We start from the raw sequence: 16,190 nt of genomic DNA, 5'->3' as shown, positions 1-16,190 counted from the left end.
CTTGAATACCATTACACAGCACGTGCAGGACAACCAGGGGATCAGGCTCAGCCAGCATGGGTTTATGAAAGGGAGGTCCTGCTTCACTAACCTGGTCTCCTTCTTTGATAAGGTGACTCGATTAGTGGATGAGGGGAAGGCTGTGGACGTTGTCTACTTGGACTTTAGTAAGGCCTTTGACACTGTCTCCCACAGCATTCTCCTGGTGAAGCTGGCTGCTCACAGCTTGGACAAGCGCACTCTGCGCTGGTTTAAAAACTGGCTGGACGGCCGAGGCCAGAGAGTGGTGGTGAATGGAGTCAAATCCAGTTGGCAGCCAGTCACAAGCGGGGTTCCCCAGGGCTCAGTGTTGGGGCCGGTCCTGTTCAATATCTTCATTGATGCTCTGGATGAAGGGATTGAGTGTACCCTGAGTAAGTTTGCAGATGACACCAAGCTGGGTCGGGAGTGTCAATCTGCTGGAGGGCAGGAAGGCCCTACAGAGGGACCTGGACAGGCTGGATCGTTGGGCCGGAGCCAACGGTATGAGATTCAACAAGGCCAACTGCCGGGTCCTGCACTTTGGTCACAACAACCCCATGCAATGCTACAGGCTTTGGGAGGAGTGGCTGGAGAGCTGCCTGGAGGAAAAGGACCTGGGGGTGTTGGTTGACAGTCGCCTGAACATGAGCCAGCAGCGTGCTCAGGCGGCCAAGAAGGCCAATGGCATCCTGGCTTGTATCAGGAATAGTGTGGCCAGCAGGAGCAGGGGGGTGATAGTGCCCCTGTACGCGGCACTGGTGAGGCCTCACCTCGAGTACTGTGTTCACTTTTGGGCCCCTCAGTACAAGAAGGACGTCGAGGTGCTGGAGTGTGTCCAGAGAAGGGCAATGAAGCTGGTGAAGGGTCTAGAGAACAAGTCTTATGTGGAGCAGCTGAAGGAATTGAGATTGTTTAGCCTGGAGAAGAGGATGCTGGGGAGACCTTATCGCTCTCTACAACTACCTGAAAGGAGGTTGTAGCGAGGCGGGGGTTGGTCTCTTCTCCCTAGTAACAAGCGATAGGACGAGAGGAAATGGCCTCAAGCTGCGCCAGGGGAAGTTTAGGTTGGATATTAGGAAAAACTTCTTCACCAAAAGGGTTGTCAGGCATTGGAACAGGCTGCCCAGAGAGGTGGTGGAGTCTCCATCCCTGGAGGTATTGAAAAGAAGGGTAGATGTGGTGCTTGAGGATATGGTTTAGTGGTGGACTTGGCAGTGATAGGTTAGCGGTTGGACTCGATGATCTTAAGGGTCTTTTCCAACCTTAACGATTCTATGATTCTATGCTTCTACAACCCTTAGAAAATAAACCATTGACCATGTCTGAGACTAAGACTGGACTTAGCCGCAACTGGGCTCCTCTCAGAGAAGGAGTTTAGAAAGCAAGGGCGTCCTGTCTGAACCTTGTGACTCAACAGTAGGATCTCCCCCTAGCCACTCCTCAGACTCCTACTATTAACGCAAGTGTGTTATCAACATTATTCTCATACTAAGTCCAAAACACAGCACTATACCAGCTTCTAGGAGGAAAATTAACTTTATCCCAGCCAAAACCAGGACACCATGCTAGCAGTATTGCAAAGAAACAGCCAGCACTGTGAGCTTGCCAGATCTTACTATTATTGGCTCAGTCCTTCAATGGTATCATGCAAATAGATAGCATGTGTTGCTGCTTCTAATTCAAAAGATTAGCCCAAGCTTCAGCACTATCTACTACCTTGCTGGGCACCTACCTCATCTTAGGTTCAGCAAATATTTCCATTAACTCTCTGGGTTTTCCTGAATTTATAAATACTAGGTATAACTGCTCCTAGACAATGCAAATAGCATTGGGATACTGTATTGGGTTTCCATGGCAAGGTTTTGGTAGTGGGGGGCGCTACAGGGGTGGCTTCTGTGAGAAGATGCTAGAAGCTTTGCCTCTGTCTGACAGACCCAATGCCAGCCGGCTCCAAGACAGATCCACCACTGACCAAGTCTGAGCCAATCAGCGATGGTGGTAGTGCCTCTGTGATAACATATTTAAGAAGGGGGAACGAAAACCTGCACAACTGCAGCTGGAGAGAGGAGTGAGAATATGTGAGAGAAATAACCCTGCAACACCAAGGTCAGTGAAGGAGGGGGAGGAGGTGCTCCAGGCACCAGAGCAGAGATTCCCCTGCAGTCCCTGGTGAAGACCATGGTGAGGCAGGCTGTCCCCCTGCAGCCCATGGAGGTTAATGGTGGAGCAAATATCCTCCTGCAGCCTGTGGAGGACCCCATGCCAGAGCAGGTGGATGCGCTCGAAGGAGGTTGTGATCCCATTGAAAGCCCATGCTGGAGCAGACTCCTGGCAGGACCTGTGGAGAGAGGAGTCCACGCTGGAGCAGGTTTGCTGGTAGGACTTGTGACCCCGTGGGGGACCCATGCTGGAGCAGTCTGTTCCTGAAGGACTGCACCCCATGGAGAGGACCCATGCTAGACCAGTTTGTGAAAAACTAATCTGTGGGAAGGATGCACATTGGAGAAGTTCATGGAGGACTGTCTCCTGTGGGAGGGACCCCATGCTGGAGCAAGGGAAGAGTGTGAGGAGTCCTCCCCCTGAGGAGGAAGGAGCGGCAGAAACAATGTGGGATGAACTGACCGCAACCACCATTCCCCATCCCCCCGTGCCGCTCGAGGGGAGGAGGTAGAGAAAATCAGGAGTGAAGCTGAGCCCAGGAAGAAGGGAGGGGTGGGGGGAAGGTGTTTTAAGACTTGGTTTTATTTCTCATTACCCTACTCTGATTTGATTGGTAATAAATTAAACTAATTTCCCCAAGTCGAGTCTGTTTTGCCCATGACAGTAATGGGTGAGTGATCTCCCCATCCTTATCTTGACCCATGAACCTTTTATTATATTTTCTCTACTCTGTCCAGCTGAGGAGGGGAGTGATAGAGCGGCTTTGGTGGGCACCTGGTGTCTGGCCAGGGTCAACCCACCATGGATACCCAAGGTGGAACATGCATCCCAGCTCCTTGCTACTTCTAGGATCACTTTCAATATTTTCATGGTATTTTCCTGCTTAAGTGATGTTGTAGCCACCAGAGCCATATTAAACTATAATGAGTGTGAGAGGGAGATATCAGTGAGATACTAGATGTCAACCCCCACATAAAAATGGAAGACCCAAGTTTTACCAATGGATGTTATGGCACTGTAAAACACAACAAAACCAACAATGGTATGCTCACAACTGTTGCTTTAACAAAAGGTTTGTCCTCTCATAAGATCTCTACTACCTGAGACCAAGTGTATCCCAGGAAGAGGCTGGAATGAAAGACAGCAAAAGGATTTACCTAACAGTGTGATCTCCCCAGAGTAAGGACAGATATTTTCAAAAATTATTTTAATTCATGCATGCACATGTTTTACAGACCCTTGCTTCAACATTTTGATATATAAAAGTAATCAGCTATGGGAAGAGTGAAGAAGATGATGACAAATTAAATAACAAGGGAAACCTTCTCCAAACAAAAATAAGCATAAGAAACCTAGCATGAATCATTCCTACCAGTAGCAGTGAGGCAGATTGCCTCACAAGGGAGAAAAAAACAGCTTCCTCAGTTCCCCATTTCTCACACACTACCTCATAACCTAAAGTGAAGGCACTGAGATACAAAAACTTTAGACTAAGTGGCAAGTCAAAGGTTTGTTGTGGGCAATGCTCAGAACATGCATGGTTATGATGAAACTGTATTACTTTTCTAGACAGCCATTGATGTTTTTTGGTTGGGTTTCACATGCTAACCCTGAAACATATGAAGCTCTATGTTTTTTCTACTAAAAATCAAATTAGATGTACAGGCTTCTAGCAGTAAAACTCTTTGTGGTAATCCCCAGTGGTGTTTGGGGAAAGATGAAGATCCACAACTGTTCTTTCTTCCATATGATAAGAGTGAAAGAGACCATGATCAAAAATAATTCAGTCTAGGCAAGTGTAAACAGCACACAGCCTATAAATATATTCCTTGACATCAGGTAGTTAGGAGCCTAGATTCCTTAGTTTCTAAAAGTCCAACATGACATTTTACATGCAGTAATGGCAGGTCAAGAGCAGAAAAACTAAGGCTCTAAATCCACTGTTGCATCAGTTTTGTTCTTTCAGCTCAAGCTCACACACTAATGCAAATGCTTTCGTAATTCATTATGTCCACAGTATTTTGTGTAGATATCACAGAGATAGCTCCATCTCTCTCTGTCTTTCAACTTTTTTCACATATTTGGCTTGCATGAAGTATGATGTTTTCCCACCACATGGGTGCAAAAACAGAACTCCCTGAGACTGAAGATAGAAGAAAAAATATAAAAGAATCCAAACACACATTGAACCCTCAGGGAAAGAATTGCATGTTCACTTGAGAATCAGAGATGTGAACAGATTCAGAGGCAAAGAAAAACTGCTATCTCCAGAACAACCCTGTGTGGGATACCAAGAGTGTCTTTACTCATGTGTGAAATGCCCTATATATTTCATGCTCCTCTATAAGTAATAAAATATGAGTACTGGGACAGATAAGATCCCAGGTGGGGGAACAGAGCTGTAGGGACAAAGAAAGCATCACTCCAAGTAAATCTTATGGTTAATCTTTTTTTCTTCTTGATTCTTCATTTAAACAATGTTAATTGATTATTACAGTTAAGTGTAGCAGCTCCACATAACTGATTACTTCCCTCCCTCATTTATTGTTACTGTTCCTCCAGGTCTCACCGAGCTTTCTCTAAGCCTTAAGCTTTGTCTCAATTATACCCTTTCACAAATTTGATCAGTTTCCAGGTTGATTTGGTTGAGTTAACATTATTTTTCTTGTGGAGAAAGCCTTTGTTTATGCTTGCCAAGCTTACTGAAAGCACTTCTCTGTCTTGCCATTCCCCAAATTAATATGATACAAAAACATGGTGACATCCATCAGCTAAGGCTGAACTGTACATGCAGATACAAAGAAAGCAAGCTAGGAGATTAAATTATAGACATTAACAGGAGAAATACACAGTCACCTCATCTTGAAGACTGAAGTAATATAACATGGAGAAATTTAATAGTGATGGCAAGAGGCTCAGCTCTAAGTTGGTTGTTTTGTTTTTTCCCCTCTGCTGTTTTAGAATACTTTTCTTTGTCTGGAGCACTCTGATGGAGGCAGTCTTCAGCTGTAGAGCACGCTGCCTGATGGAAACTATGAGCAGGTCAGTGGCTGTAACTTTGCAAGATACAAAGCAATACCACCATCAAACAAGAGATGGATGGTTTCAGGCAGGGCAAAGCACAGGATGGTGCAGGAGAAAGACTTGTTTGCTGCTCTGAAGCAGCATATTCCTGGCATGTATATTTATAGCCAACAAATGAGTTGCCAAACCCTTTTCTAACATCTTTGCCCTGAATGGCCAAACAGTTGGGGCAACATGTGTAAACTTGGCAGCAGTATCAATAACTGAAAGGAGCATTGGGTTGAACCTCCTGGTGAGATACCTGTAGATGATAAAAAAACAGATGACTGTGCCATCTGAATCTCAAGCCTGCCGAGTATTGACATGGCCATTGGCCTGGCCAAAATCCTTGAACAGCAGCAAAACAGAGCTGGAAAAGCAAGAAGCACCACAAGAGTCTACATTTTGACTAACCTTCCATTGGTACCTCTAGTCTCCATGCAAAACCAGATCTGTATTGGTTGATAATACATTGGCTATGAGCTACCATTCCTATGGAAAAGACAAAAGTGCTTGTGAGGGAGACAAGGAAATCCCATTTCTCTGGATAAAGCACTGAAAATATTTGAACTGCAATTCCTTGTTCAGCTCTAGTCAGCACATTCAAAAAAGGAATTCTAGCTGCACCAAAACGAGATAGAAACTCTAAGGATGTTTAGGGAACCTCAGACCTGTTATATGAGAGTAGAAAAATAAAAATTGGCTTGTTTGGTTTATCAAACTAAAATCCAATGCAACATACTATTATGCTCTCCAAATATTTTGGGTGAGGCTAAAACAAGCAGGGGAGCAAAAAGAGCTATTAAAAAGCAAAAGAATAAATGGGTATAAACTTGATATAAATATTTTTTCCTGGCACTCCAAAGGTTATTGATCTTCAAGGATCTGGTAGCTTCAAGAGTAGCCTTCCAAAATAAGTACTGGGTGCAAAAGAAACAATGACTGAAAAGCAATCACAGGACTCAGATGGCAGCCATCACTGCCTCCATGTGGGAGAGGTGAAGGTAGCTGAAAGAATTCCCTGTCTAGAAGGGGCAAGGGAATCTTTGGCAGCAGGCTGGCCAACTTGGTGAGGAGGGCTTTAAACTGAGGGACTCAGGGGGTGGGGTCCAAAGTGGCAATGCTAATGCCATCACATACAATGGGGGAATAAGACAGGCCAACCAGAGCAGCAACAAAGGTGCCTTAACTGCCTCACAAGAGGGCTGAGGACAACTTTTTGCCACAGGTGGTGGAGGAGCCAACAAGGCAAGATGTGCTGCTGGACCTTATACTAATGAACAAGGAAGGGCTGGTTGAGGATATGAGGGTTGGGGGTAGCCTTGGCTGCAGTGACCACAAGATAGTGTAGTCCAGGATCCTGCATGGTAGAAGCAGGGCAACAAGTAGGATTACAACCCCGGACTTCAGGAGAGCCAACTTCGGCCTCTTCAAAGACCTGCTTGGAGGAATTCCATGGGTTAGGGCCCTAGAAGGTACAGGGGGTCCAAGAGAGCTGGTCAGTATTCAAGGACCACTTCCTCCGAGCTCAAAATCAGTGCATCCCTAGGAGGAAGAAGTCAAGCAAAGGAGCCAGGAGACCCGCATGGATGAGCAAAGAGCTAGAAAAACTCAAACGGAAGAAGGAGCTTCACAGTATGTGGAAAAAGGGACTGGCCACTTGGGAGGAATATAGGACTCTTGTCAGGGTATGCAGAGGTGCAATGAGGAAGGCCAAGGCCCACTTGGAACTCAATCTGGCAAGGGATGTCAAGGATAACAAGAAGGGCTTCTTCAAATACATCAGTAGTAAAAGAAGGACTGGGGAAACTGTGGGCCCGCTGCTGAACAAGGTGGGTGCCCTGGTGACGCAGGATGCAGAGAAGGCAGAGTTACTGAATGCCTTCTTTGCTTCAGTCTTCACTGTAAGCCTGGCCCTCAGGCATCTCAGCCCCCAGAGGAGAAAGAAAAAAATCTGGAGAAAGGAAGACTTCTCCTTGGTTGAGGAGGATTGGGTTAGAGATCATTTAGGCAAAATGGATCCTCACAAACCCATGGGCCCTGATGGGATGCACCCACGAGTGCTGAGGGAGCAGGCGGATGTTCTTGCCAAACCCCTCTCCCTCATCTTCGAAAGGTCATGGAGGACAGGAGAGGTGCCCGAGGACTGGAGGAAAGCAAATGTCACTCCAGTCTTCAAAAAGGGCAAGAAGGAGGACCTGGGAAACTATAGGCCAGTCAGCCTCACCTCCATCCCTGGAAAGGTGATAAAACAGTTCATCCTGGAGGTCATCTCCAAGCATGTAGAGGAAAAGAAGGTTATCAGAAACAGTCAACATGGATCCACCAAGGGGGCATCATGCTTGACCAACCTGAGAGCCTTCTATGACGGCATGACTGGCTGGGTAGATGAAGGGAGAGCAGTGGATGTTGTTTAACTCAACTTCAGCAAGGATTTTGACACTGTCTCCCATAACATCCTCATAGGTAAGCTTAGGAAGTGTGGGTTAGATGAGAGGACAGTGAGGTGGATAGAGAACTGGCTGAATGACGGAGCTCAGACAGTCGTGATCAACGGGGCAGAGTCTGGATGGAGGCCTGTAACTAGCAGTGTTCCCCAGGTCCCTAGGGGTCTATGCTGGGTCCAGTCCTGTTCAATATATTCATCAATGACCTGGACGAAGGGACAGATCGTACCCTCAGCAAGTTCACTGATGATACCAAGCTAGGAGGAGTGACTGATATGCTGGAAGGCTGTGCTGCCATCCAACGAGACCTGGACAGGCTGGAGAGCTAGGCCAAGTGGAACCTGATGAAATTCAACAAGATCAAGTGTAAGGTCCTGCACCTGGGGAGGAACAACCCCATGCACCAGTACAGGTTGGGGGCTGACCTACTGGAAAGCAGCTCCACTGAGAAGGACCTGGGAGTGTTGGTGGACAGCAGGCTGATCATGAGCCACCACTGTGCCCTTGTGGCCAAGAAAGCCAATGGTATCCTGGGTTGCATTAAAAGGAGTGTGGCCAGCAGGTCAAGGGAGGTTATCCTCCCCCTCTACTCTGCCCTAGTGATGCCACATTTGGAGTACTGTGTCCAGTTCTGGGCCCCCCAGTTCAAGAAGGACAGGGAACTGCTTGAGCAAGTCCAGCGGAGAGCTACCAGGATTAACATGGGGCTGGAGCATCTCCCTTATGAGGAAAGGCTGAGACACCTGGTTTAACAGGTTCACAGGATTCCTATGCACAAAATTCACCCAACAAACAATATTTAAAAAGCACAACAGTATTTATTGCTCTGTTATAGCCTTGCATAAGTAGTTACTAGCATATTGTTTTCCCTTTATGAGAGTCTTACCAACCCCGCTATGCCCAAGACACCACTGAGCAGGAGGGTGACCATTAGCGGGGTCATCATGGAGAAGGGAGGTAGGCACAGGCATCCCCTGTGGTTCGTAGAGCGTGCTTTGTGTCCTCTTTCTCTCTCCGCTTTGAGCTGCCCCTTTTTATACCCTCAGCAGATTCAATGGAAAAGTACTGACTAGATATTGCCACATGCATGGCCAGCGCATGCAACAAGGCCTGCCAGGTGCATGCTCTGCTGGCTAACAGCAGCTCCTGTCTTGCAACAACATATTGTTCAATAACAATCCTCCCAGTTCCCTTCTTCAAGGTCACATTCTCACAGCTGTGTTCAGCTTGTAATTATTCCATCGTGGCCCTACACAGACCACTATCTAAAATCCCTCACACACCTGGGTTTGTTCAGCCTGGAGAAGAGAAGACTGAGGGGGGATCCTATCAATGCTTATAAATATCTAAAGGGTGGGTGTCAAGAGGATGAGGCCAGACTCTTTTCAGTGGTCCCCAACAACAGGACAAGGGACAATGGGCACAAGTTAGAACACAGGAAGTTCCGCTTAAATATGAGGAAAAACTTCTTTACTATGAGGGTGACAAAGCACTGGAACAGGCTGCCCAGAGAGGTTGTGGAGTCTCCTTCCCTGGAGACATTCAAAACCTGCCTGGACGCAGTCCTGTGCCCCTTGCTCTAGGTGTACCTGCTCAAGCAGGGGGGTTGGACAAGATGATCTCCAGAGGTCCCTTACAACCCCTACCATTCTGCGATTCTGTGATTCTGTAATGGAGACATCCTTCCTCCGGTGGCTCACAGCCTGCAGACACCACTTCCTCCAAAGCTTTGGGCTGGGGTACTACTGCTGCCCCCTTACATCAGCTGCTGTTTGGATTAATACCAGATGAGTGTAAATTCCAAAATCCCTAAGTAAACCAAGGAGGTTTATTTCCTTTGAAGATGAAGGAGCCAGCACCTCACACTTTCCTCATGTCTCATACATTGCTGCCATTCTGTGTCTCTTCCTTCCTCTTACTCTTTTATGCCTTTTCCTTGCCCTCCTTTCTCCTGTCTAATCACAAAACTCTCTCCCCACACACATACTTCTTTCAGTGAGCGGGATCACTTCATCATTTTCCCTTGCAGGATCTGTGTTTACTTTATAAATTAAGTAGAGAAAAGAGGGGAAGAGAGTAAATGGCATCCTCTTCCCTGAGCCCAAGGTTTCTGTCTGAATTTTCATCAGTCTAGAAGAATCTTCACTGTCCTAATAGGTGGTTCTGGAGGGATTCTGGAGGAGTTTAAATTCACCATTTTTTTCTCCCAGAATAGATGAAGAAACTTAAGTGTTGCCTTATATTCAAGTAAATGGGGTACTCTAAAAGTAGGACTAGATTTGCTTTTGAAAGAAACTGTATGACATAATTCCCTGAGATGCCTTATGGTCCAATATTTCTAACTCTATCCTATTGCCAGTGGATGCTACATTTCCAGCACCCACTTCCAAAATCTCATTCTCTTACCACCAGAAATAGATCACATATCACCTACATGGCTCTGCGGCACTACACTCCTACAGGAATTTTTTTAAGATGCCGAGCCCTGAGTAATGCTTTCCTTTCTTAGTCAGGTTTATTAGTGGCTGCAATTTTCTCCTGTGTTTTTTCTGACCATAGAAAAAGAACATTTTATGCCAGTAGACTGATCATGTCAGCTTGTCATTTCTAAGTACTCCAAGTTTATCAAGATACATTACTCAGCTTTGCTTCCCAAAATCCTTGCAAATATTTTTGCAGTTTCAGCTGAAGATACTGAAAATATTGTAAAAAAACCAGTGTATTTTTTACTTATGAGTTTTGAAATGTAGCAATAATGGCATTGTGGATCTGAAACCTCTCCAACAGCATTCGTTTCTTGGCAAATGATACTTGCACACAGAGTCCTCTTTTCTAGCACGTCCTCTGTGGATCACATCTGACAAACCACATCATAATTATAAAAAAGCTTTTTCAGTCATATTTACATTATAGAAAATATGGTCTGTGTTTTCAGAAAGAGTAAGTCATAGCAATCATATGGTATTTTTCTTTTCGATCACTCCTGCCAAACAAGACCAAGTTGATTTCTAGTAGAACTCCTAACAAATTCCAAACATCATCCATGATTTCTGTATCTGTTCTTCCTACTATTCCTATCTTTGAAATAACAGGTGTCCTGGTTTCAGCTGGGATAGAGAATTTTCTACCTAGTACCTAGTATGGGGCTATGTTTTGAATTTGTGCTGAAAACAATGTCAATAATGGGGAGATGTTTTAGTTGTTCCTAAGTAGTGCTTACACTAGTCAAGGACTTTTTCAGCTCCCCATGCTCTGCCAGGTGCACAAGAAGCTGGGAGGAGACACAGCCAGGACAGCTGTCCCAAACTGACCAATGGGATATTCCATACCATATGACATCATGCTCAGTATATAAAGCTGGGGGAAGAAAAAGGAAAGGGGGAATGTTCGGAGTGTTGGCGTTTGTCTTCCCAAGTAACTGTTAGGCTTGATGGAGCCCCGCTTTCCCGGAAATGGCTCTAAACACCTGCCTCCCGATGGAAAGTAGTGAATGAATTCCTTGTTTTGTTTTGCTTGTTTGTGTAGCTTTTGCTTTACCTATTAAACTGTCTTTATCTCAACCCATGAGTTTTCTCACTTTTACTCTTCCGATTCTCTGCTCCATCCCACTGTGGGGGGAGTGAGCGAGCGGCTGTGTGCTGCTTGGTTGCTGACTGGTGCTAAACCATGACAGTCCTTTTTGGCACCCAGAGTGGGGCTCAAAGGGTTTGAGATAATGACAGATTTGATTGGAATGCACTAGATGGAATTTATAGCGGTTATTGCTGTTTAGCTATTAATCAGGTGGCTTCTGTGCTTGCCATGGGGTTGCTTGCCTTACTGTATGTTAAAGTCTAGTGCTCGTGAACGGCTGCTTTTTGCTTTTGCTGCTTGCTGTACTGCTTATCACCCTACTCTGCTGTGCCTGGGAATATTTTGATAACAGCAATGGCCAGGCACCTGGGCTGGCAGATGGCCAGGGCATCGCTGCTGTACTGGACAGGCTGGAACTCCAGCATGAACTCAAGTCAAAGGGACTGTGACCTGTGGATGAGTCCACTTGGGAGCAGAACACCACAAAGTGGCTGTGGCTAAGGCCATGCCAGAGCAGGTATATCTTGGAGCATCTGTGGCCATGGTTATGTCTGTGCCACAGGTCTACCTCTGAAGGGACTGTGGCCCAAGGATAAGGCCACACTGGAGAGGGTACATGTCAAAGCATGTATGGCTGTAGACAAGTCGATGGCTGCAGCAGTTACACCTTGAAGCATCAGTGGCTGTGCATGAGGTCATGCTGGAGCACCTCAAAGTGTGTGGCCATGGATAAACCCACAACAGAGCAGATTTACTTCTGGAGGGACTGCAGCTGTCAGTAAGGCCACGCTGGAGCAGATATATCTCTGAAGGCATTATGGCACATTGAGAAAGCCACATTGGAACAAGTGCACCTCAAAGCAACTGTGGCTATGGATAAGTCTATGCCACAGCAGGTATACCCCTGGAGAGACTGTGGCTCATGTATAAGGCTCCACTTGGAGCAGGTACATCCCTAAGGGACTGCAGTCTGTAGATAAGTCCAAGCTAGAGCAGGAGCAAGGGGAAGAGTTCATTACAATGTTAAATCCAATGGTCTGGTCCAAAGGGACCAGGGGTGCAGATTGTAATGGAAATACCTTTAAATTGTTCTAACCCAGGATTTGAGTTACATGTTATGGGAATTACTATAGCAGAAACCCCTTGTTGCTAGCCAGGCTGGGAGCAAGGGGAGGAGTTCATTGCAATGTTAAAACCTATAACCTGGCCCAAAGGGGCCAGGGGTGGAGAGTGTAATGGTTCTACCTTTAAATTGTTGTAACCTGTGATTTGAGTTGCATGTTATAGGAATTACTACAGCAGGAACCACCTGAATCAATGGGGGACAAGCCTTACAAGAAGCAGTGCAAGCGCAGTAGTGACCTGACCTGAGCTGGCTTTGGTGCCCAATAACTCCAGACAACATACCACCTCTCATGTCCTGAGTGACTACCATACCAGATGGAGCCCAAAGTCATGGACTGAATGAACTCAGTGGACATTTTGCAGACATTTGTGGACATTTTACAGGGGTGGTCCATAGACTAAGGGAACGATATTTGTGTATTTTATCAAAGGATGGGAAGGGGGGTGGAGGATAATGAGGTTGTATTGGATAGTGTGGGACCTGAGCATGATGTAAATGGTATGGAATAAGGGGTGGATACTGTCCTGGTTTCAGCTGGGATAGAGGTAACTTTATTTGTAGTAGCTAGTGTAAGGCTATGTTTTTGATTTGTGCTGGAAACAGTGTTGAAAATGTGGAGATATTTTAGTTGTTACTAAGTAGTGCTTACACTAGTCAAGGACTTTTTCAGCTTCCCATGCTCTGCCAGGTGCACAAAAAGCCAGTAGGGGGCACAGCCAGGACAGCTGATCAAAACTGGACAAAGGGATATTCCATACCATATGACATCATGCTCAGCATATAAAACTGGGGGAAGAAGGAGGAAGGGGGGGGCATTTAGAGCGATGGCATTTGTCTTCCCAAGTAACCATTATGTTTGATGTTGCCCTGCTTTCCTAGAGATGGCTGAACACCTGCCTGCTGATGGGAAGCAGTGACTTAATTCCTTGGTTAGCTTTATTTGTGTGCATGGCTTTTCCTTTACCTATTAAGCTGTCTCTCTGTCAACCCACAGGTTTTCTTACTTTCACTTTTCTGATTCTCTCCCCCATCCCACTGTGGGGGTGTTGTAGTTTAGCTGGCAACTCAGCCCCACAGAGACGCTAACTCACTCCCCCACCGGCAGGATGGGGGAGAGAATCAGAAGGGTAAAGTTCATGGGTTGAGATAAGACCAGTTAATTAGTAAAACAATAAAAACAGCAACAATAATGCAATGGAAAGGAAAACAATGAGAGGGGCACGGAACCTGGGGAAGAGGGAAGGGGGAATGAACAACCAAAACAAACCACACATGACACAGTCGCTCACCACCCGCAGACCAGACACTACCAGTCCATGAGCCGCAACGGCCCTGCTGCGCACCAACTACCCTAGATAATATACTGGTCATGGCATCACATGGTATGGAATGAATATTGCATTGTCCAGCGAAGAATATCGAAACAACCAGGCGTGGAAACAGTCCTACCATTTGCCATGGACTGATTCAGGCTGCACTGGAACAGGGAGAAGCTCCAGAACACCTTCAATACATTGATGACATCATCATGTGGGGCAACACAGGAGCAGAAGTTTTTGAGAAAGGAAAGAAAATAGTCCAAATCCTTCTGAAAGCTGGTTTTGCCATAAAACAAAGGAAGGTCAAGGGACCCGCACAAGAGATGCCTTGTGGGAAAGCACCGGAGATGGAAGGCTGCTGTATGGAGTCCTACACAACAAGTCGCAGAAACTGCTGAAGGAGAAGGTGAATCGAGCCAGTTTGCAGAGGTAAAGGCCATCCAGCTGGCCTTAGACATTGCTGAATGGGAAAAGTGGCCAGTGCTCTATCTCTATACTGACTCCTGGATGGTGGCAAATGCCCTGTGGGGGTGGTTACAGCAGTGGAAGCAGAGCAACTGGCAGCGTAGAGGCAAACCCATCTGGGCTGCCACATTGTGGCAAGATATTGCTGCCCGGGTGTCACGATCCACTGTTGGGTTGCACAATTTGGCAGAAGTTGAGCCCCCTTGCTTTCTAACCAACCTCAGATAATCCTGTGTTGTTAGGGGTGGCTGGGCTTAACTTCTGAGTGATGTGCAATTGGATGTGTTATCATGACCAGGTTTGCTGTATTCTCGGGAACAGAATTAAGACTCAAAACGGAGTCAAGTGCCACGTCACTTTATTTGGCTGCCAACAAGTACGCAAGAGAAAAGGAGAGAAAGAGGAAAAATAAAAAGGAAAAAGAGAGACAGAGAGTTATAATAGCTACCACCATGGATCTGCGGCATCCCGTCAGTCCGATGTATCTTCATTCCGGTGGGGGAACGTTCCAACTGGTCTCCTCTGGTTCTGCCTTTTATATCATTGTCCAGTTGCATAGTCAATGAGCTGTTTTGCATAGCCACACCTCCCACTCGGAAGTGGGGTGCATGCACAGTATCGTCACTAGAGGGTGCTCAACGGTTCCACTGGGTTCCAGGGGGTCCAAGCCCCCCTCCAATATGTTGTAAGATGACCATGGGGCCAGGCGCATGTGCAGAGGACTGGGCCTATGTGCTCCGAGACAACAAGATACTGTTGGGTAGAACTTCCTCAGTTGCCGTTGTGGTGAAGCCTTGGTAGTAAAGCCATTCTGTCAACAATGTTGAGACAACCTTCTAGTCCCTTACACCGGGTAAAGAATATGGTTGTGAAGGTATGTCATGTGGATGCTCACGTCCCCAAGAGTCAGGCCACTGAAGTACATCGGAACAACTAGCAGGTGGATCAGGCTGCCAAGATTGAAGTGGCTGAGGTGGATCTGGACTGGCAACATAAGGGTGAACTATTTCTAGCTCAGCAGGCCCATGACACCTCAGGCCATCAAAGGAGAGATGCAACATAGGGATGGGCTCATGATAGTAGGCTGGACTTGACCATGGACGCTATTGCGCAGGCTATTCATGAAGGTGAAATGCGTGCAGCAATCAAGCAAGCAAAACGGGTAAAGCCTCTGTGGTATGGGGGACGATGGCTGAAATATAAACATGGGGAGGCCTGGAAAATTGACTATATCACATTCCCACAAACCTGCCAAGGCAAGTGCCATGTGCTTACAATGGCGGAAGCAACCACCGGCTGGCTGGAAACATATCCCAAGTGTTCCCTGCCACTGCCTGGAACACTATCCTGGGTCTCAAAAAACAAGTCCTGTGATGACATGGCACTCCAAAGATAATTAAGTCAAATAATGGGACTCATTTCCGAAACAACCTCATAGACACCTGCGCCAAAGAGCATGGCACTGAGTGGGCGTATCACATCCCCTATCACGCACCAGCCTCTGGGGAAATCAAAAGATACAATGGACTGTTAAAAACGACACTGAGAGCAATGGGGGGCTGGAACATTTAGGCACTGGGATACACATTTAGCAAAAGCCACCTGGTTACTCAACACTAGGGGATCTGCCAATCGAGCTGGCCCTGCCTAATCAGAACCCTTACGTACTGTGGAAGGGGATAGAGTCCCTTTAGTGCATGTCAAAAATATGCTGGGGAAAACAGTATGGGTTCTTCCTGCCTCAGGCAAAGGCAAAACCATTTTTGGGATTGCTTTTGCTCAAGGACCTGGGTGTACTTGGTGGGTGATGCAGGAGGATGGAGGAGTCCGGTGTGTACCTCAAGGGAATTTGATTTTGGGTGAAAACAGCCAATGAACTGAATGGTATGCTGCTAATTGCTATATAATATTTTATATTGCTTCTGGTGCACTGTTTTGGTAGCAATTGGCAGCTGTTTTTCTTTGACCCTCAGCAACCCCACAACAGAAGGGTCCTTCGAGAGGCCAGGCAAGGTA

General features: G+C 46.5%; 1 pseudogene; it reads left to right on the top strand.

The window, feature by feature from the left end:
* Positions 1 to 6,947: 6,947 nt before the first annotated feature.
* Positions 6,948 to 8,287, top strand: LOC135310866 (uncharacterized; annotated as a pseudogene).
* Positions 8,288 to 16,190: the final 7,903 nt, after the last annotated feature.

This window comes from Phalacrocorax carbo (genome assembly GCF_963921805.1).
Source record: "Phalacrocorax carbo chromosome W unlocalized genomic scaffold, bPhaCar2.1 SUPER_W_unloc_3, whole genome shotgun sequence".
NCBI lineage: Eukaryota > Metazoa > Chordata > Aves > Suliformes > Phalacrocoracidae > Phalacrocorax > Phalacrocorax carbo.
This window is presented reverse-complemented; position numbering and strand designations above follow the sequence as displayed.